At 51.8% G+C, this 21071-nt stretch overlaps 1 pseudogene; it reads left to right on the top strand.

Annotated features, from left to right (window-relative positions):
* Positions 1 to 9828: 9828 nt before the first annotated feature.
* LOC139078737 (acylphosphatase-1 pseudogene) lies at positions 9829 to 10091 on the top strand (annotated as a pseudogene).
* The last annotated feature ends 10980 nt before the right edge of the window (positions 10092 to 21071 follow it).

Here is a 21071-nt window from a genome sequence, read left to right as displayed (position 1 = left end):
GGAGAGAAGATGCCCTTTATTCTCCCACTTGCGTCTCCCGATGTTCTGTCCGGGGCTGTGCTGGGGCATCGGCCCAGTGGCTGGAGCAGGAGGTCCATGGAAGGAAGGGGTTGACGCCCCAGGACTCCGCCCAAGTCAGCCCCAGGGACACACGGTCTAGGCAGCAGCAAAGACAGGCTTCCAGTGCCCCCCGGGGAACTCCTGACCTTGGGCTGAGGCTGAAGTGACCTTCAGGCCCCCACAATGGCTGGCTGTGGTGGGCAGTCAAACGTCTGACACACAGGGCCTCCGGGCAGAGGAGGGAAGTTTCCCTGGCCCACGACCACGTGGGTGCAGAAGACCCCATGTCCCCCGCTGAGGAAGGAGGGTGACGTGAAGACCCTCGAAGGCGCCAGGCCACCCAAGGCTGATGGAGTCTCTCTGGACGTAATAGGCAAGAACACTGGCTTCAGAGGCGCACGGCCCCGAGGTCGAGTCCCAGACCTGTCATTTACTTGCTCTGCGATCTTGGGCCAGCCACACGTTCTTTCTGAGCCTCAGCTTCCTCATCTATAAAGTGGGACACTGAAAATACCCTGCCTCCCAGGGCTGGAGCAATGTATAGCGTAGAAAGTGCCAAACACAGATCCTGGTACCCGTCAAACGGAAGCTCCTACTGTCGTGAATACTCTGCTTTAAAGTGTGAGGCTCTGTGAAAAGGCACGGAGCAAAGCGAGGTCAAGACAGAGCTCTCAGCTTCCCCACCTGCACCAGAGGGTCCGGTCAGCCCCCTCAGGTGCCCTGCCTCCTCGCCCTGCCATTGCCCTTGCATCCTGGCTGCCGCCTCCCCCGGGAGCTGCGTGACTCCTGTCCCAGCTGGGCCCGGTGGCCCTTCCTTCGGCAGGAGAGCAGAACGGAGCACTGTTAGTCATGGCGTGGAGGGGTGCAATCCATCGGGGGAGGCCAGCAGGACGCGGGGAGGTCATCTCCATTACAAACTGGCTGTGATTAAGCCATTACTTACCGTAATGAGATCCTTTCAGTCGGAGGGGATGCCTGCCACAGCCGATAAGGCCGCGCCGGCTGCCGCAGCCCGGCAGGCTGCAATAACAGAGGCTCGCCCCTCTGTGACAGGTTCAAGCTCTCACGCTCATCGAAAAGTCCATTTTCCAGCACAACTGGGTACACTTCCCCGTGACAAATGCCTGTTCGCCTTTAATCTGTTACAAGCCGAAGAGGCCTGATGGAAGCACTCCATCACGAGGAGGAATGTTTTTCTAAGCGTGCTCTCTGAGGGCACGTGTGTGAGGGGCCAAACGCCGGTGCGCCAGCCGGGTGTCTGCGCGCTTCTTGGGGGGCTGGGGCCGGTCCAGAGCCGAGTTTAGGAGGAAGGGGTGTGACACGGCATGTGGGTCTGGGGTGATTGGGGGGGTCACACAGGCGTGTGGGGACGTGTCTTCGTGCGTCTGTTCTTAGGCAGGGCGTGGGGCATGTCTGGGAGGACTCACATCCTTTGTGTGTGCGTGTGTGTGAGTGCAAATGCGCGTCTGTGAGTGAGGACAGGAGAGGGTGTAATATCTGCAGCGTGTGAGGACGAACAAGTGCCTGGGCGTGTGGATTCAGATATGTGTATCGGGATACTTGGCGCCTCCACAAGTGTGCCACAGTGCACAACAGGAGCTCTGTGTGTGTGTGTGTGCGCCTAGGTCTATGTGTGTGTGTGCCTGGGCATGAAGGCTGGGTGTGTGCGTGCCTGCTTGAAGGGCCTCGCTGTGGGTGGGTGTGTCTGAGTAAAGACCTGTGTGTGCACAGGCTTGAATTCTCATGATGTGATGGAGAGTGTTTGTGGGTGAGCTTTCATGTGTCTACCTGCAGAGGGACAGAGTAGGGTTTAACGGCATAACCAACTTCCCCAGGCCTCCTGGGAAGACGGATGGGGGCCCTGAGCACAGGCCCTTACGTCCTCCTCATCGTTCCTGTTGAGCTTGTCCCAACGCCTGTGAGCTGCCTGAGAGGCTGGGGATTCACCCTGAGCAGGGGTTGGGGGTGGGGATGGAGTGGGGTTCAAAGGCCAAAAGTGCCCTCACCTAGCCTAGATTCTGGGTGCAGAGTCAGGGCCTCAGGGGTGCTCGGGATGGGGACTGTCTGAGAAGGGGCACTCAGTTCCAGGCTGAAGCCACAGACTGCAAGAGCCACGTCCATCTGAGAATGCCTGTGGGGTGGGAGGAGCAAGGCAGCTTTGAGGACAGCCCAGAGAGGTCGCTGGCAATGCAGGAGCCGCCCACCCACCCCAGACCGGGGCTCGGACGAGCCAGACCGGAGGGGACGCAGATGGTGGAGAGGAGGGGCAGCTTCATGCCTGGGAGTTACTAAAAGGGACCCTGCTGCCTGGGGCTCCCCGGCTTTCTGATCTGAGGAATGTGCCCCTGATGCTGGAGGGTGACGACGGAAGGGAGTGTGACCTGAGCATGCCCCACCTCGACCTGTGCCAGCCATGTCCTCATCATTGGTGTTGACACCACGCACTCGGTCCCTAGCATGCCGCAGGCCCTGCGACACTGGTTGACAATCAGAATCCCTGGGACTTTCCAAACTCTCTTTCCTGAGGCCCGACTCTGTGCCCCCAAGCGTGTTGTGTGCATCATGTACGATGATTATCATAAATAGCCATTCTGCATCAGGTGTGTGTACGCGCTTCACACACGTGATTTCATTCATAAACAGCAACTCATAGTGATAACAACGGCTCATGGAGCCCCTCATGTGAGCCTCCTCTGTGCCAGGAGCAAGGCTTTGTCCACAATAACATTAAGACCTCCCTGAGGCAGGTGGGGGTCAGGGTGGGGCAGCCAAGGGCTCAGGCCCCACCACCAATGAGCAGAGGACCCACTGAACTCTGGCCTCTCTCCAAGGAGCCTCAGTGAGGGGAGTCTCCAGCAAGGTCGTCTCCTTGTTCTGCTCTCACCCTGGAGCCCCACACCGGCCAAGCAGAAGGTGAAGGTTAGGATGCACTTGTGCGGTGATTGATGGAGACGGTGCCAAAGTCACTAAACAATCAGATCGGTGGGAACTGCTCAAGTCCTCCACTTCAACAGAAAAAAATAGGAAAGCGCCAAGGAAAACCTGCTGATCATAAAACATCTCGCAAACTACAGACGGTGGCATGTGTAAAGTGTTTCCCTTTCATACGTATCATCCTGCTCAAGGTCGCACGGCGAGGGAATGTCAGGGCCACGAGGCAGGCCCACCTCCTTCTATCATAGAATGTTGAGTCTATTTCCAAAGAGACGTGTGCAAAAGGAGCTGTCAGGATAAGGCCCGGATGAGGCTGAGGAGGGAGAGGAGGTGCAGACAGGAGAGGGGAAATTTGACCTTGAGGATGTCCCCTGTGACCTTGAGGACTTGAGCTTAGAGGGGACAAACTCTGGGTTGGTGGATGTGAGGATAGCCCGGACAGGAATTTCCTGTTGGCAGTTATGCCATTGAGAAGGGAAGAGGAACAGAATCAGATGTATTGAAGACCAATGTGGGCCAGGCACGGTGCTGAGCCCTTATAGTGATGGTCCCCTGTAATGACCCCACTGTAACACAGAACACAAAAGTCCATCCTGCACATGAGGATGCTGAAGCTCAGGGAATTTAAGCAATTTACCCAAGATCGCACAGCTCATCAATGAAGAAACAGGATATGAACCAGATCTGGTGGGTTATTTCCCCCATACATCAAAATTGGGGCAACTGTGCACCCCACTTCTGAGCCCTCTTGGAGTAACTGTGGGCCCTGAGCATCCTCACCCTCCATGTCCTCAGCTTTCAGCCCTACTGTGAGTACCACTCAGCATTCTGAGCACCAAAGATGGAACCTGGAGTCTCCTTGCCCCGGGAGCCGGGCTCCAGTGCCTCCGTTCTGTGCCCCTGTCCTCCTCCCCAAAAAGCTGGCCTGGGATGCTCTCTCTGCCCTTTGAAGGGGCTGTTTGCTCCTCCCTGCCCCCTCCCAGGGCCTCTCCTCTGCTGGTCTGGGCACCCTCTCTCCCACAGTACGTGCCCCAGGTCGGAGCGGGAGAAACCTCTTCCTCCGTCATCTCATGCCCAGTGGATTTCTGCTCTGTTCCAGCATGTTCCACAGCAGGAAAAGGATCCAACACCGACCATCTGGACTCCTTCCTGAGAAATGGCCCTTCTCCAGATCAGGACCCTGTCTGAGCGAGCCCCATCCCCAACAGACATTTAGTGCACCTTTGAAGGAAGAAGTGGCTGGCCCAGTAAATGGATAAGAGAAACTCCTATTTATCCTTTAGATCACAGACCAAACATCACTGCCTCAGGGAAGCCCTCCCTGACCCGTCCCCAGACTCTCGTGGCACAAACACCTGTGCCTCAGATAACTCAGCACAATTCACAACCTAACCATAAATAGCGTAAGGCTGGGTCGGATATTTGTCTGCCCTGCGAGGCTGTGCGCGCCATGAAGGGGGCTGCACTTATCTTGTTTGCCTAAGAATCCCCAGCACTCAGCACAGAACTCTGCACACCATAGGAAGGCAACAAACATTTGCTGATGAATGAATGCATGCATGCTCCGGGCAGAGTTGGGGACCCCTCCTCTGGGTTCCCCCAGTCCCCTGGACACACTGCTTCACTGTCCCATCACGTCTCAAACTCGCAGCCCAAGAGCCAAATGTGACCCAGTAACAGGTTTAAAGTAAGTGTTTTTATATAAAAAATCTAGGTATTAATTTCTCTGGAAGAATAGGAAGATGTGGCAATGTAAAGCCACCTGGCAACCAGCAGGTGGAGCTGAGTGGCAGCTGCCCCACTTTAGATGGGTCCCAAGTCTCCAAATTGCTGGGGCCCCCAATTCCCTGTTCTTCTTGCCTCACTCATCTCCATTCCCAGCCCAGACACTGCAGGCATTTGCATTTGTGACCTCCTGTAACCCTGCTCCCCACCCCACCCCCACCCCAGACCAAGAGTTTTTTGGGGTCAAAGCCAATCCTGCAGGAAGCTGGCACAGAGCCGAGGAATGGTGAGTGTTGGCTGAACCTGGGTGTTAGGAGAAGAGAAAGCCTTCCCCACAGGAATGGGGGCGCCGGATCAGACGCCCTTTAGGGATTAGTTAAGAAAAGATAATTGAGTGCACCAAACACTTTGCCTTTTGTCTCATTAGCTGCTGTGATGCTTGCCATGCTTAAAGTTAAGGGTGGTGAGTAGGTTAATCTCGTTGAACCGATTTAATAAATAGAAATCCGTTTTAAATGTCTCCCAAGGATGGACATCCTCTTGGCTGTGTCCTGACTCCTAAAGCCGGCCTGGACCTCTACTGCCACCTGGTGGTAATGAGTACATATTGCAGGAAGAATATTCTAAAAGCAAAACACTGCCAGAAGCAGCACAGAAATTTTCAGACACCTGAACCCCCCTCCCAGCCAGAAACAACCTTGACAGAGGGAAGGCACAAAATAGGGCAGAAACGACTGGTTTAAAAGGGAAATTAAATTTAGTGTAATTGAAACCACTGAGTATTTGAGGTGACCTGTGTCAGTCTACGACTACCCAACCCTCTGGGAGCTCTTAGCCATAATCAAGACGGACATAAATAACTACTTCTAATCGAGGTGGACTGGGGCCCAAGTCTGGAACCGTCAAGTCCTTCTGGGTGTGGGTGTTGCCACTCAGCTTCAACTAACCACAATAGCTGGAAATACAGGCCAGGCATCAAGCACAGTGTTTTCTGTGTATATTTTTTTCTCCAGGAAATCTTTCCAACAATCTTTTGAAGTAAGTCCTATTATTATCCCATTCTGCTGATGGGGAAACTGAGGCTCAGAGAGGTGAAGTCACATCCCTGTGGTCAAAGAGCTGGTGAGTAGCAGAGAAAGGATACAGACCCGGCTCAGGCCCGGCTGACTCCGGACTCTTTGCCACTTCTCTGCAGTCTCCACCCAGGCTAGACCCAAAGTGGCCTCTCTGAGCTTCTGGGGCCCACCCCAAATAAACATCTCTCCCCTCCTCCTCTGGAAGGAGTAAATAAGCACAAAGGACAGTGCTACAATGGCTGCCTTGTACCTCGGTTCTCCTCTACCCTCTCGTCCCCTCCATTCCACGATGCCTCACCCCCCCCCCCTCAGAGGTTCGTCTGCCCCAGGGGAGACTGGCTGCCTGCCCCAAGCCTGGAGCCGCGGTCTCCTGTGGTCTCCTTGCCAAGTCCAGCCCATCTGGGCAGCATGGAGCCTTGCTTGCTCATTGGCAAGTTTGCAGTACGGGCCTGTGCTCCCCAGAGAGAAATACAGAACCATAATTGTCCCCAGCTTGGCTTGTGCTCTTTGTGGAAAGAAACAATACACAGCCTTTGTGTTTAAAAAAAAAAAAATTTTACTGAAACAAAAAATTTCCAGTTCACACTCTTTTGAATTGAGAGAAATAAGCAAACACTATTTCCCAAATCTATGTTCGCTGGGAAGCCTCCTTTTATTATATTTATGCAAAAACATGAGCCAAATCTCATCCTACGCCACTATAAAACACATTTGGTAATAAAATGCAAACGCTGTTTGCAAAGAATTACAGAGGATCAAGTTCTGGTCTATTGTGAGGAGTAGTTTAAAATTAAGAGTTTTAAGCTTCATGTATCCCAATTTTATTTTGCAATAATCCATGCCTTTAACTTACCCTGTTTATATTTGCTCCGAATAATGTAGCCAAAAAATCCACTGAACATTGATTGTGAGCGGGGTAACTCATTATCTGCTTTCGCCCAGAAATAACAGAGGAAGAAAGGAAGGTGTTTGCTTGTGCTCCCACAATTCTTTGGAAATATTTGCTTTCAGACATTTTGTAATATTGTGAAGCGTGCGTATTTCTGCATGGGAGCTTTGCAATTTTAGAAAGATACCAAAAAGAGCAGAAAGGAGACTAAAGAAGGTTTGTACCAGTAGCCCGGGTCACAGTGGGGCCTAATCTGCATACCCACCTGAGGAATTCTGGGACACTGCCATGGCTCCTGTGGGAGCATTTACATGAAGGACCTGCAAGGAGAATTTTGGGTGATTGCTGGAGGGATCCCACACACTACACCCCACAGCCGTGAAAGGAATAGGGAGAGCCGACCCCCAGTGCTAAAGAGGACGCTCTGGGAAGGATGGCAGTTGCAGGAAAGCCACCCTAAGCCAAAGGAGTCAATGAGTATGTGGCTGACTGTGATGGTGAGCAGACAGCAGCATCCTCGGTGGTGCTGAGAGCCCTGTTCACCCATCAGGAGGAGGCAGGAGGCCCCAGGAGTGCTCGGGCAGAGTCCGGCCCTGTGCCCACTGACCAGTCCCCAGGACTGGGCCCTCATCCCCCTAGTCTCTGCATGAACCCTCTGGGACTCACAGTCCTCTAAGTCAAGGACGGAGAGAGGGGGTGCCCGGGGGGAGGAGGGGCAAGGTCTGGGATCCTTGCATTCACTGCCGCCCAGCACCCCATCCCCCCTCCACCCTCCACCTCTACCTGCCCTTCTTTCTTCTCCTGCCTCCATCCATCTTGCTCACTGCTCCTCTCCCTATTTCTGCCAACAGTCACATTAAAACTCTCTGACCTTTACGTAGCATTTTTGGCTCTTCTCAGAGCACTTTTTCTTATATGAATGCTGCTTTTTTTTTTTTAATTTGTTTTGAGGAAGATTAGCCCTGAGCTAACATCTGCCGTCAATCCTCCTCTTTTTGCTGAGGAAGACTGGCCCTGAGCTAACATCCGTGCCCGTCTTTCTCCACTTTGTATGTGGGATGCCTACCACAGCATGGCTTGATGAGTGGTGCCATGTCCACACCCGGGATTGGAACCCACGAACCCTGGGCCGCCAAAGCTGAACGTGCAAACTTAACCGCTGCGCCACTGGGCCAGCCCCTGAATGCTTCTTAAACAAGGGTGCAAACACCTTGGGGGCCAGGGAGTTTGTAGAGCCACGTGACAAACATGGCCCGTCTCGCTGGCATTAAAATTACCCAATAGTAAGTAACTTAAAACACTGTCTTTGTGTTAAAAGCCACAATGTGGATATATTATGGAGCAGAATGCAAAATGCACATACATTTTTAAGCTACAGTAAGACTTCAAATAAGGCACGAGTTGGTGGCGGGTGGCTTTAAGCTACACCCTCAAACCCCCGGGGCACCTGATTACTCTGTTTTGCTGTTAGGTTTTGCTTTGGTGGAAAAGTTCGAGAAACTCTGACTTACCTTATCACATAAAACCCTCACAACAGCCCTTTAAAAAGCAAGGCAGTTTTAGAGATGGAGGAATGGGGACTCAGAGATGCTGAGTAACTTGCCCCAAGTCACCCAGCAAGCAGGTGCTAGAGCCCAAAGGTTGTCCAGGTAGCACCAACCCAGTGCTCATTCCACACCAAGGTCCTGCCAGGCGCCTTGAGCCACTAAGGGCAAAAGGCCCTGGAGACAAGCAGTGGGGGTCCCAGGGCTGGGGGGATGGTTTTCCATTCTGTAGAGTCCTTGCCCCAAAACCCTTGGCTTCAAAACTCACAGGCAAGCAGGTGCTTCAAGCAGGGCCTGCAATTCTGACGTTACCCAGATCAGCCACTGTCAGCTCTGGAGCCCCAGCCCCAGAGGCTGAGGACAGGGAGGCTGGGATGGTGCCCCCAGTTCTTTCTGGGAAGACGAGGGGCAGACACTTGGGAACACGGCAGCCCTGGCCTCTTCCTCGATGCCCAGTGCTCCCGGAGCAGGTGCCCCACTCCCAGGCCTCGGGGCCCAGCAGGACTCTGCCGTCAGCTACCCAATGGTCAACTGGAGGCAGGATTCGAATCCAGGCTGACTCCCACCTCCACACCCTTCCCATGCAGCCACACTGCCTGGGGTCAGGAGGCCCGAGTTCTAGCCCAGCTTCTCCAGAAGGAGCCGCTCGACGTGGGCACCTTCCTAGTCCATTGGGGGCCACGCCAGCATCCAAGGGCTCTGGAGCCAGAGCAACCTGGGGTCCAATCCTGGTTTTCCATTCACTAACTGTGAGGTCTTAGTCATGTTGTCTCGCATGCCTGTGCCTCAGTTTCCTCATCTGTAAGTGGGAACATGATTTGTGCCTAGCTCACAGGATTGTTGGGAGGATTAGGAGTTAATTCAGACAAGGGACTTGAAGAGAGCCCGCTACAGAGCAGTGCTCGATAAAGACGAGATGCTGTTGCATAAAAATGAGGGTGAAGGAGGGTTGAGGGGCGACCCCAAGGACCCCCGGCCTCGCAGCAGTGCATCTGATGGGAACCACACAGTCCAACCCTTTCTCTGACTCCCGCCGTGTCAAACTTAAACAGCTGTCCTGTAGTTTGTTCACAGCTGGTGGCAAAGTGGGAGTCAGCTGCTACTTCCTTGTCTTTCCAGGGCCCAGGGAGAAGCTTTCATGAAAAATCACCAGGGCCCCTTCCTGGTGCCTTTCCCATCATCCCCCAGCTGCTCAGCCCCTGAGTCCCAAGGCTGGAATTCGTTCAACTGCTGTTTATTGACCATACACTCTGGGCCAGGCCTTGGCCAGGGCATGGGGGCTACCACGGTGAGACAACAGACGCAGTCCCTGTGTGTCTAGAAAACAGACCATAGACATACCTACGATGAGACGACAGGTCGTGGTAAGCACTATGAGGGAGAAGAAGCCAGGGTGAGCGATGGCGCTGGGGGAGGGTTAGATGAGGTGGCTGGGAAGGCCTCTCTGATAGAGACACAACCAAGTATTTATCATCGGTAAATAATGTCTGCACACTCTAAGCTTCTGAGCATGGCGATTTTCCCATCTTGGGGAAGTGTTGGCGTGGTGGTCACCCACGTGATCTTGGCAGCCTGGGAGGAAGACAAGGAGGGTTTGAGCATGGCAGAAGGGGATACCCTGAGGTCAATGGATTATGAAATTTGGGGAAACATGCCAAGGGTGTTTTTGCACAAGCGCACTCAGGTTGAGGGTAAAAAGCTGGGATTGGAAGGCTGGGTGCAGAGTGCTGACTGGGGCACGGGGCAAGGACGGCTGCAAGGTCCTCTCTCCAAGATGCATGGTCAGACACCGACAGAGCGAACCTCAACAACAAGAAAGTCATCTCAAGGTTGGGTTGCTCAGCTTTCCAAGTTGTGAAGTAATGGCCTGAATTAAATTTTCAGACATTCAGATGTCTGAATATCACTGTATGTTACATGTATTGATGAGAGGATTAAAACTGCACACAACTCTAACCAATAAAAATGTACTAGAACTTTAAAAATGATATTGGAATGTTATAAACAATATTACTAAGAAATAAAGAAGCAAGTTAGAGGATTATCTAAGTGAAGAACTTTCTGGTAGAGAAAACAGCATGTTCAAAGGCCCTGAGACTGGGACAAGCTGAAGACTGGAACAAGCTGAGGACTTCTCTCAGTGTGAGAAGGTAGATTGCTCTTTAGAGTAGACAAAATAGTAGATGTCAATCATGCCTATTAAATTAAAATGCGTGATAATCCAGGAGTCCGGTGGGTTGACCCATCCTGCTCAAGGTCACTCACCATCCTAACTGAGATTGCTTCCAATCCTGTTGAGACAGAAAAAACCACAGACTACATAGTAACCCAATGCATGTTAAAAACTCTATTTTCATTAACAGAAAGAAGAAAACCATAAATGAACACAGCTGCCTCCTCTTACTGAACGATCAGTCGTATTTCACGTACAGATCACAGAGGCAGGTAACTCAGACGTGGTTAGTAGCAAATGAAAAAAATCAAAGCAAAATAAGTTAAAAAGAGACAAAGCAAAGAGAATGCTCCTCCTAAATCAGCCTTTTCGAACTGCTTCGGGGCACCCTGGAGGGGCCTGTGAAATGCCAGGCTCAGGCTCGCCGGCATTTCTGATGCCCGTGTGGCCCCAGCGGGGACATCCACGGGCTCTCCGATGCATCCCGGGAGCTCAGATAATCACTGTTCAGAGACAGCTGAGACGACGTGAAGCAGGTGCCCCGGGCCGGGCGTTGTGTTAGACGCCTAATCAGTGCTGTCTCCATTAATTACCAAAAAGTCCTGGGAGCTGGGTACCACTTTCCCCATTTCACAGATAAGAACACTGCATCCCAGAGAAGGTAAGAAAGTTGCTAAGGGTATGAAGCTTACATCACCTTGAATCCTGGCCAATTCAGGAAATTTGTAAGATCTTGGTTAAACAGTAAAAGATTGGCCCTGAGACGAGAGATTGGAAATGATGAGGTCAAGATTTGAAGAGAGAAAGGGGACAGAAAAGCAACATTTGTTGAGGCCCAAGACAAGGTATCTTTCTCCCTCCTGGGTCCCATTCAGTCCTCATGATTACTCTCTAGGACGAGGCTTGTTGTTCCTCCATTCAAGACGAGGACACTGAGTCCCCATCAGAGGGACTGACAGACCTGCCCACGGTCACTGGCTGGTAGCAGAGCCCAGATTCCAAGCCAGGTGTGTCTGGCCTCACAGCCCACAGCGGCTACTACACTTGCTCCTGGTGCCGGGTGTGGTGGGACCTGCCTGTCCTGGAAACCACCGTGCCGGGGATGTGGCCCCAGCTTTTCCAGTGACTTGTTGTGTGACCTTGGGCCCATCGTTGCCCTGTCTGGGTCTCAGTTTCCTCATCCATGAAATGAAAGCATGGGGGGATGATTTCCAAGGCCCCCTGGACCGTGAGCCTCAGAGTCTGCGAGAATCAAAAAGCAAAACGCAGACCAAGACTGGTCGTTGGCTCACTCCTGCCCTTGGCAGCACACAAGAGGAGAATAACAATCCCTGTTGCCGCGTCCGTGTCTGTCTCACCCCGACCTCCCACCACCCCGGCTGCCATCTGAGCACGCGGAGCCTCCCGCCCTGGGCAGTCAGGGACCTGCCTTCATCCTTGCCTTCTCCCTCACTCCGCCCCGCGTCTCTGCCCCACACCAAACCCAGTCCCCTCTATCTCATTAACTCCTCCTACATTGGCCCCCGTCATCTCCACCCCCAGGGCGTGTGCCTTGGACCCCTGGCCCCATTCTCCTCCATGAGACAGTGGCCAGAAGGATCTTTGTTGGATCAGATCTTTTGCGTGCTCCAAACCCCTCACTGGCTTCCAAAGGCTTATGGGATAAATCCGTTAACATAACAGCTGACATTCAAAACCCTTCAAGACCTGATCCTAATCAACCTTAATCAATGAATTTCCATGCACCACCCTCCTCCTCCTCACTCCACCCACATGTCAGTCTCGTGTTCTGCTTTTCCACCTCACTGCCAGGACATGCTATTCTCACAGTCTGGAAATTTCCAGCTCTCCCCTGGTCTCCGCTCCCCACCCTGACCTGGTTCAAACGCCTTCCTCCCAAACACCCTAGCAAGGTCATAATCCTTCCCTTCTCTCCGTTCCCATGAATCTTTTCATGGCGCTTTGTACAGACCATGATTTATTCGATGCCGCATCTCCAGTGCCTGGCACTGAGCCTGACATGTGGAATGGATGTAGATGCATATTTGATGGATGAACGGAAGTTTGACATCTCATTCTCTCGTGGGCCAAGGATTTGTTTTCGTCTAGAATGTCAAGTTACCCAGGAAAGCTCTGTCCATCACGCAGAGCACCACTGTCCGCATCAGCAATGCCTCCCGACGTCCCCTTCGCCCACGCCCGGGCGTCCTGCCAGCTTGGTGCCTGGGAAGCTCTCTCTCTCTCGTGGTCCCCTGTCCTTGGTCTGGGAGGACATTGAGACTTTTTCTTTTCTCTTCTGTCCACCTTGAATCCTGAGGTCCTCCATCCATGGGCAAGTCAGAGAGGACAAGACAAAGGAAGTCTACAAGGAGGGCGTGAGATGTTACCATAACTAGCTCCTTGAGACGCACACATCCAGGTTGTAGGAAAGAAGTTCAACCAATAAGATCTAGACAGGTGATGATCCATCCAGAAACAAATGACAGCAGAGATCTATGGCTATTGCTGAGTGACCGTGGTCTATTGTAAAGTGAGAGGTTCGGATGGAACCCAGTCTGTACGATCCGACTCCATTCTGGCAAACACGGAAAGAGTCGGAGTGGCTACACACCCAAATGTCATGGAGTCTCTTTCCGGATAGTGAGGACCATGGATTACTTTTACTTTTGTCTTCAAACTTTATGCTCTGACTTTTTTTTACAAAGAGCGTGAATTTTTATGTTCAGAAAAACATTAATGCTGTTTTCATATTGAAAGAAGAGGGGGGAGAGGGCAGAGAGAAGGAAGAGGAAGAGATAAATCAGACGCAGATGAAGACAAAGATAACCACCCGAAAAGATGCTCCGAGCTTCTCCTCTCCACCGGCTGCCCAGGAAAGACGCTCTGATCGTGACTCCAGCGCTCACCCCGGGCCCTCGTCTCCTGCCTCCAGCCCCTCCTCCAGGAACCGGACTCCTTCCAGCGTCTAACGCCCAGCTCCACCTCCAGATGTCAACCCCCGTCCTGTCTTTGGCTGAGGGGTTAGAGAGCTCATCAAGACTGTTGGCTCAAACCAACTCCTTCTGTTCATCTTGCTCTGAACAAAACACCAGGGCAGGAGCCCGACCTCTTACCCTGGTGCCCGCGAGGGGAGACACATGGAGACCCTACACCAATGGCCAGCTGGGCTCCACCTGCAGACACATTCCTTTAAGGCTGGTGATGAGCACCCACAACGGAGGGTTTGAGTTGGTTAAAGCCTGGATGTGAATCTGCAGGGCGTTGGGCTTCCATCCAGAGGCCACAGGTCCTGGCCCCTGTGCCTAGCATTAGTATTGCACTGGCATGATTATTTAACTTCCCTGCCCATCAGTTTCCTCACCTGTAAGGTGGGGATGATAATAACACCGATGTCACAGGACGTGCGAGAAGACTGAACCAGGTGACACCTGTCAAGCCCTCAGCACCGTGCCTGGCACACAGTAGGCACTCAATCGATAACAGTTTTTATTATCGATGGCAGAATTGTTCTGGTCCTGCAGCGGGCAGGTCATAGACACACCGAGGCCATTGGCAGGCCTGCTAGCAACAGGAGTCCCGTGTGTCCTCGTCAGTTACCATTAGGAGGCTGGCAACGCCTGAGGGATTCTGACAGAGGGAAAATCGATCGGGATTCATGCACGGGAGAAAGAGCTCCATTCGTCAGGGGAGGGTGGCTGCACAAGAGAAATAGGAAGGGCCCCTCTCAGCCCATCCTCTTTCCCCCCTGAGAACATCCAGCCTTATTTAAATATAACAAGGAGCGCGGTTGCCACCTCCATCATGGCTAGTTGGGAAGCAGAAGATGCCACAGCCAAGAAGAAGGAGGAAGCCATCTGACTGTGAGGCCGATGCCTCAGGACGTCTCTAGTGAGCTGCACGAGAGAAGCCACGTGTGTGGTCAGCAGCAGGAGCGCTCCAGCCAGGAGGCAGCTGTGGGGAACCCAGGTTGGGTAACGGGGGCTACTGGACATCTGGGGCGCTTTCATGGCCCTCCACCATCTTTTGGCACCAGGACTTCTCCTCTGGCTTCCTGCATCCCACATCTCCCAGCCCATGGCTCTCAACTGACAGCCACACTGATGTTTCAGCCCACATTGGGGTCCACCCCAACAGGTCAAGAGCCATTTTTTCATTCAGCCCACAAACCTGTGTGGTTGCCTGGTGTGTGCTGGGGGAGACACAGAGACGAAACTGATACAGATCCTCAGGGGACACGTCCTTTCGTCAATGAGATGTGGCAGGTGCACAGATAAACCCAAGTCATGTCACTCTTCTAGTGAAAAATCTTCAGGAGCCCTTCAGTGCCTGCACGATGGTGTCCAAACACCTGAATACAGCATCTGAATCCTCTCACGATCAGCCATAACTGACCTGTTCTGTGTGAACTCCAGCCCCATTCCTTCTCCTCTTCCATCAATTTACCTCCTCTATTCCAGCCTTGCTGAATGCCAACTTGTTCATGCCTCTGGGCCTTTGCCCATGCTGTATGCTTCGCTATTTGACAAACTTCTATGCATCCTTCAAAACCCTTTTCAAAATGCCCACTCCTCTACCTATCATCTGAAACAACCCCAGCAAATGTTGGTCTCTTAAACTTCTGTGTTTCCAGAACATTGGATGCAAATGTTTATTTCAACATTTATCATTCTATTTCACATATTTTTATATGTTCATCTTGGCCACTAAGCTGTGAACTCTTTGAGGGTAAAGTCCATGTCTTATTACAATGGTTTAATAGTGTAACAGGACCTTGTGCACAGTTGGGGTTCAATAAATGTTTGCCTAATAAAATATAGATAGACAAGAAATATAAGAAAAAAGGCTCAAAATCCCTAGTAATAAAGGAAATGCAAACTATAACAAAATGAGATGACATTTTCACCCATTGGAGTGGCAAAAATTGTAAAAGATGGGTAATATTCAGTTCTGATGAAGACGTGGGAGCATGGACTGATGGGAACAGGATTGGAGAGAAATAGAGCCCCATCTGCTAACAATTAGAATGTGTATGCTTGCTGACTCTTCAGTTTCACTATTGTGAATTTACCCCACAGAAATAAAAGCCCCAGCATGTAAGGTATATGAGTTGTCCATTGCTGTGTAACAAGTTGTCCCAAAGCTTAGCAGCTTGAAACAACACACAGGCATTATCTCACAGTTTCAGTGGGTCAGGAATCCAGGCACTTGTTAGCCGGGTCTCTCTCAAGGCTGTGATCAAGGTGCCTGCTGGGGCTGCGGTAATGTGAAGGCTGGACTGTGGAAGGATCTGTTTCCAAGCTCACTTACATAGCTGTTGGAAGGATGCAGTCCCTCCAGGGATTTTGGGTGGAGGTCCTCAGTTCCTCGCTGGTGGCTGGCCAGAGGCCACCCTCAGTTCCCTGCCAGGTCCCCTCTCTATCAGAGCAAGCACATGAAAAGAAGGGCCAGAGAGAGAATACCAAGAAGGCAGAAGTTACCGTCTCTTGTAACCTAATCACAGAAGTGACATCCTATTCATTTTGCTGGATTCTGCCCATTAGAAGTAAGTCACTAGGTCCGGTTCATACTCGCAGCGAGGAGAATACACAAGGGCAAGAATACAGGAGGTGGGGTTATTGGGAGCCATGCCTGACGCTGTTACCACTGTGCCAGTGTGTGTGTGTGTGTGTGTGTAAGCATGAGTCCTGAAGAAAGCTATGAAAAGAACACTCCACACCTTAACAGGGGTTCCTGGGAGGAGTGGCAGGACTGGAGAGGTAGCAAAAGCGGGAGGAGCAAATTCTTTATTTTTTTGGTATGGATCCCTATTTTGTTTGACTTCTAAAATAAATAGGCATCTCTTTTATAACTTACAAATTAAACAAATAATCACCTGAAGTGATCAATGCCCAAAGCATCCTGGGAATTGGAACAGGGAAAATCCATCCTAGCTTGGAGAGAGCAGGGGAGAGTCAGGGAAGCCTTCTGGAGGAGACAGCATTTGAAGTGGGGCTGGAAACAGCAGCTGCATCAGGACGTGGAGAAACAGCAGGAATGACAGGACCAAAGAGGGGTCAGGGTGACACAGGTAGACGGAGCACAAGCCCTCAGCCGAGGCACCCAGGCCAAGCGAGCCCGTGTCTACCCGGTTTTCTCCATTCCCAGGTCAGAAGAGCTGCAGAAGGGTCTATTTGGCTGCAAATGAACCCCAGGGTTTCTGGCAGAAGGTTCTAGACCTTTGAACCTGCTCATATGGCTTCCAAACTCCAGAGTCACAAGCACCAGTCCCATTCCAAGAGGTCCGTGGGCAAGGGCCCCTAGGAGCCTGCAGCCTGTCCAACTGAGTCTCCCCAGAGACACAGCACGGGGAGGAGAAATGCCAACATTGCCTTTCTCTCTCCGGGGCTCGACTTGCGGGAGCCCTGCACTCGTCTCGGACACGGAGTCCATGCTCCGGTTTTTCTGTGGCGCAAACCCCTTTATATCTCCCTGGCCATTAACTTCCTTAAATCCACCCAACCTACCTCCAGGGAGAATTTGCCCCATCAGAACCACATGGCTCCTTGTGGTTCCTTCGGTAGACGGGAAATTAGAATCACAAGGCTGGACCCCCGAAAAGGGTTTGGGTTAGTCTGTAAATGTAAACCACGCAAAAATTAGTGCTTCAAACACTCTCCTCCATCACCTGCTCTGGGACAGGGCTGGTGCCGGGACCTGGGGAAGGCGAGAGGCTGAGACCCAGCTCCCTGCCCTGGTGCAGCTCTCAACCACACGGGGGTGGGGAGACCTGTATCAGATCGCTCCAGAGCAGGAGGGTGTGGCACCTAATGCAAGTGGGGAATCAAGGACAGTTTCACAAAGACGAGGAGACCCATGGATTGGGTTTTAAAGAGTGAGTAGGAGTTTGATGAAAAGAAAGAGAATACAGGCACTTCAAGCAGAGGAAACAGTCCAGGCAAAGATACGGCATCTGGACCGGCCGTTCAGTGTGGCTGGAACGGGCAGGAGGAGAGGAGAGGAGAGGGAGCGAGATTGGCAGGAGGAGTAAGAGGGCCGGTCGGTGAGGGCCAGCTGGTGAGGGGGTTACAAGGCGAAGTGTGATGAGCTTTCTGGTCTGTAACCTGGGGGCTTGCGGCTCATTAAAGATCATTTTAAGCGTAACCTCTGGAGAGAGAGATGGAGGTGGGGAGACACAGGAAGACAAGATGGGGATGAGATTTTTACTTATATCTTTCAGGCTTTTTTGTAGCAAGTCTGTACTGGTATTATAACATATTTTTCAGTATTTTAACTCTCTCTCTTGACCGGGATCACAAATAATTGACAATAGCGCCATTTATTGAGCACTCCCTCCGAGGGCTTTGAGCACACTCTCTTGTTTAGTCCTCACACTGAGCCTCTGAGGAAGGTAGTATTACCCCCATTTCTCAGATGAGAAACCGAAGGCCTGGGAGACGGAGCGACGTGGAAGATCACACGCCCCGAAGGCCGCACGCTCAAATGAGCTCATGAGGCAGAATTTGAACCTGGATCTGCCGGCCCCAAGCCCGCACTCCTGACCCGCTGCTTCTCGGCCTCATGGTGGCGCACACGACAGAGAGGCAAGTTCATCCCTTTCACAGATGCTGTGAGGCCGGGAGACAAAGCAAATACTCAGGACAATAGCGTATTCGCTGGATTCAAACCAGCTGGATACGCTGGTGTGCTGGGCACGGGACCAGCGTGCCAGGATGGAATGTATTGTGCAGATGTGAAGTCCTGGACTTGGGAGCAAAGCCCTGCCCAAGGACAGGTGGGAGACGGTGTCTAAGCCAGGCCCTGCACACCCTGCTGCTCCCCGAGGCCCTTTCTGCCCGCCAGGACTCTGGGCCAGGAAAGCCAGGCTAGGAGGCCCCATCCCACGGGAGGTGCGGGGCAGCTGTTGACGGGGGTGAGCTCCAGACTGCCTTCAGCCCACAGCCTCTAGGGACCGTGGTCTCCGTCTCTTCTATCCTCATTGCCATCCCTGCTGGTATCTCTTCTGGTGACTGTGATGAAGCTGGAGCCCAGCCCTGAACCACCCCAACCAAGAGACAAGGTGGGGGCTCCTGGGGAGATGGAAGGGCCCACTGTGACATCAGGTAATGGCCCTGGGTCAGGGGTTTTCACGTTTTTTTAAGATGCAGACCCTTGTCTTCAATTGAAATCTTATGAAGAACCCAGTATGTGAACTAAGTAAGGCAGGAGTGTCTCTGGTTGAAACCAGGTTGGGGCTGGACTCCCCCCTGGTCTTCCAACACCCCCCCCCCAGGGGTCCCTGAGAGGTCTGTAAGGGGTCTGCTGAACACAGTGTGAAACCCCCTGAGCTAGATCCCTTTGAAAGGCCCCCAGCTCAGAAATGCTCTGTCCCTTTAATTCCTGGTGAATAACCACAGACCATATTGAGCACTGACTATGCAGCAGGCATGAAACTAAGGACTTTCCGCAAATCCTCTCATTAACTTCTCATCACACTCCTACAAAGTAGGTTCTATCATATGGCAGAGACTGCTAGCTGCCCACCAAACTCTGTCCTCCACTTCCTCTAATTAGAATGGAAGCTGGACCCATGGCTAGACTACATTTCCCAGCGTCCCTTGCAGTGAGGTAAGGCCATGTGACCAGGTTCTGTCCAATAGCATGTGAGCAAGGGCTCCGCACACCATTTCCAGGCCAGGGTGCTTATGGGAGTGAGTGCTCCCTCCACACTCTTTCCCTCCCCGTCTCTGGCTGGGACCAGGACCACCAGAGCGACTGTGGAAGCCTGGTGCTGAAAGGGAGGGTTTGGGTTCCTGAATTCGCCCAGTGTGGCATCGCCCTCTGCTGGCCTGGAGCCCACCCCACCTGTACTATTACCTGAGAGAGAAATTGCCCTTGTTTGAGCCATCCCAGGGTAGACGTCTGTGTGACAGCAGCGTCGCCCTTCACGTACCCATTTCTTGGAGGAGGAAGGTGAAAGAGGTTAAATAACTTCCCAAGATCACCCATCCAGGGACAGAGTCTGGAGCCACTCAGTCTGACCCCAAAATCCCTGCCCTCAAACGGTGACACTCGCCTTCCAGATGTTATAAAATTGATGATGCCAAAACGGGGAGCAACCAAGATGTCCTTCAGTAGGCGAACAGACAAGTCAACTGTGGGACATCCAGACAATGCAATATCATTCAGAGATAAAGAGAAGGAGCTACCAAGCCATGAAAAGACATGGAGGAATCATAAATGCTGTTATTAAGGGAAGGAAGCCAATCTGAAAAATCTACACACTATGTGATTCCAATTATACGACATTCTGGGAAAGGCAAAGCCAGGGAGACAGTAAAAAGATCAGTGGTTGCCAGAGGTTCGGGGGGAGGAGCGAGGGTTGACGAGGTGGAGCATAAAGGGTTTTTACGGCAGTGAAATACTCTGTATGAAACTGTAATGATGACATTTGTCAAAACCCACAGAATGTACAACACAAAGAGTGAATCCTGATATAAACGCAGAACTTTAGTTAATAATAAGTATCAGTATTGGTTCATCAGCTGTAACAAATGTACCAAACTAAGGCAAGATGTAAATAATAGGGTAAACCAGGGGGAGGGGGTATGTGGGAACCCTCTGTTCTTTCTAATCAATTTTTCTGTAAACCTAAAACTTCTCTAAAAATTAAAGTCTATTAATTTAAATATACATATATATCTTCTATAAAAACTCATGGTTGAAAAAAATTAATATTTTGCCATATACCATACACTTTGATCAGCACTCACTTCATCTTCCCAACAATCTATGGTGCCGATATCATTACTATCCCATTTTTCAGATGAGGAGATTGAGGCACAGAGAGGCCAAGTGACTTGCCCAAGCCAGGACAAAGCTCCCATTTCTTTGCCTTTCCACCAACCTCTCTCCCCAAGACTGCTCTCTCCACCTTCCATGTCGGTTTGCCTTCACCAAGGTGAGGAGCCCACATCCCCAGCCCAGAGGAGCCTGCAGGTTACGGCATGCCAAACGCCTTTCCATGGGAGCCCTGTTGGTGAAGGCTGACAACAGCCCTGTGAGGGAGGATCCAAGGTCAGCCAGCAAAGGAGACTCCCAGACTCCCTGTGCAGTGCTCTTTCTCTGCAGAGCACCCGCTCATCATCGATGAGTTCCAGTGCTCCTGTGCCCCCCCAACACACACACACACACACACCCTTCCACTTTGTTATTGGACAGGCTCTGGATATCCAGGGGACACGGGGCCCTTCAGCATTTACAGAAGCTAGCATTTCTCACCAAGAACGGAGGGTCATTTGGGGACCTTTTTTTCCTGGAGATTGTCAAGATCTCCTTCAAAATGCATAACCACACCTGCACATTAACACAAGGCATCACTTTCCTGGCTCTCTGTAACCCCTGGAGGGGAACGGAAGCAATGTATCAAATTCTTAATTTAAGAAAAAATCCCCGGCGCCTGCAGGTGGTGAAAGGGCCATTTCGTATGTCGGGGGTGTTGGGAGGAAAGTGCTGTCTGAGAAATACCCATCGGACCGCAGTTCCTGGGATGCTGGGCCTCCCCATGAAAGAAAGAAGACCTGATCCAGCTTTGGCATTTAAAGGACACAAATGCAGCCCAGGGACAGCATGATGGCTGACTGTCGGGGCCATGGACTATCCATTACCTTATGACAGGGTGAGATGACTCGAAA

The sequence above is a fragment of the Equus przewalskii genome, chromosome 2, assembly GCF_037783145.1.
Source record: "Equus przewalskii isolate Varuska chromosome 2, EquPr2, whole genome shotgun sequence".
NCBI lineage: Eukaryota > Metazoa > Chordata > Mammalia > Perissodactyla > Equidae > Equus > Equus przewalskii.
This window is presented reverse-complemented; position numbering and strand designations above follow the sequence as displayed.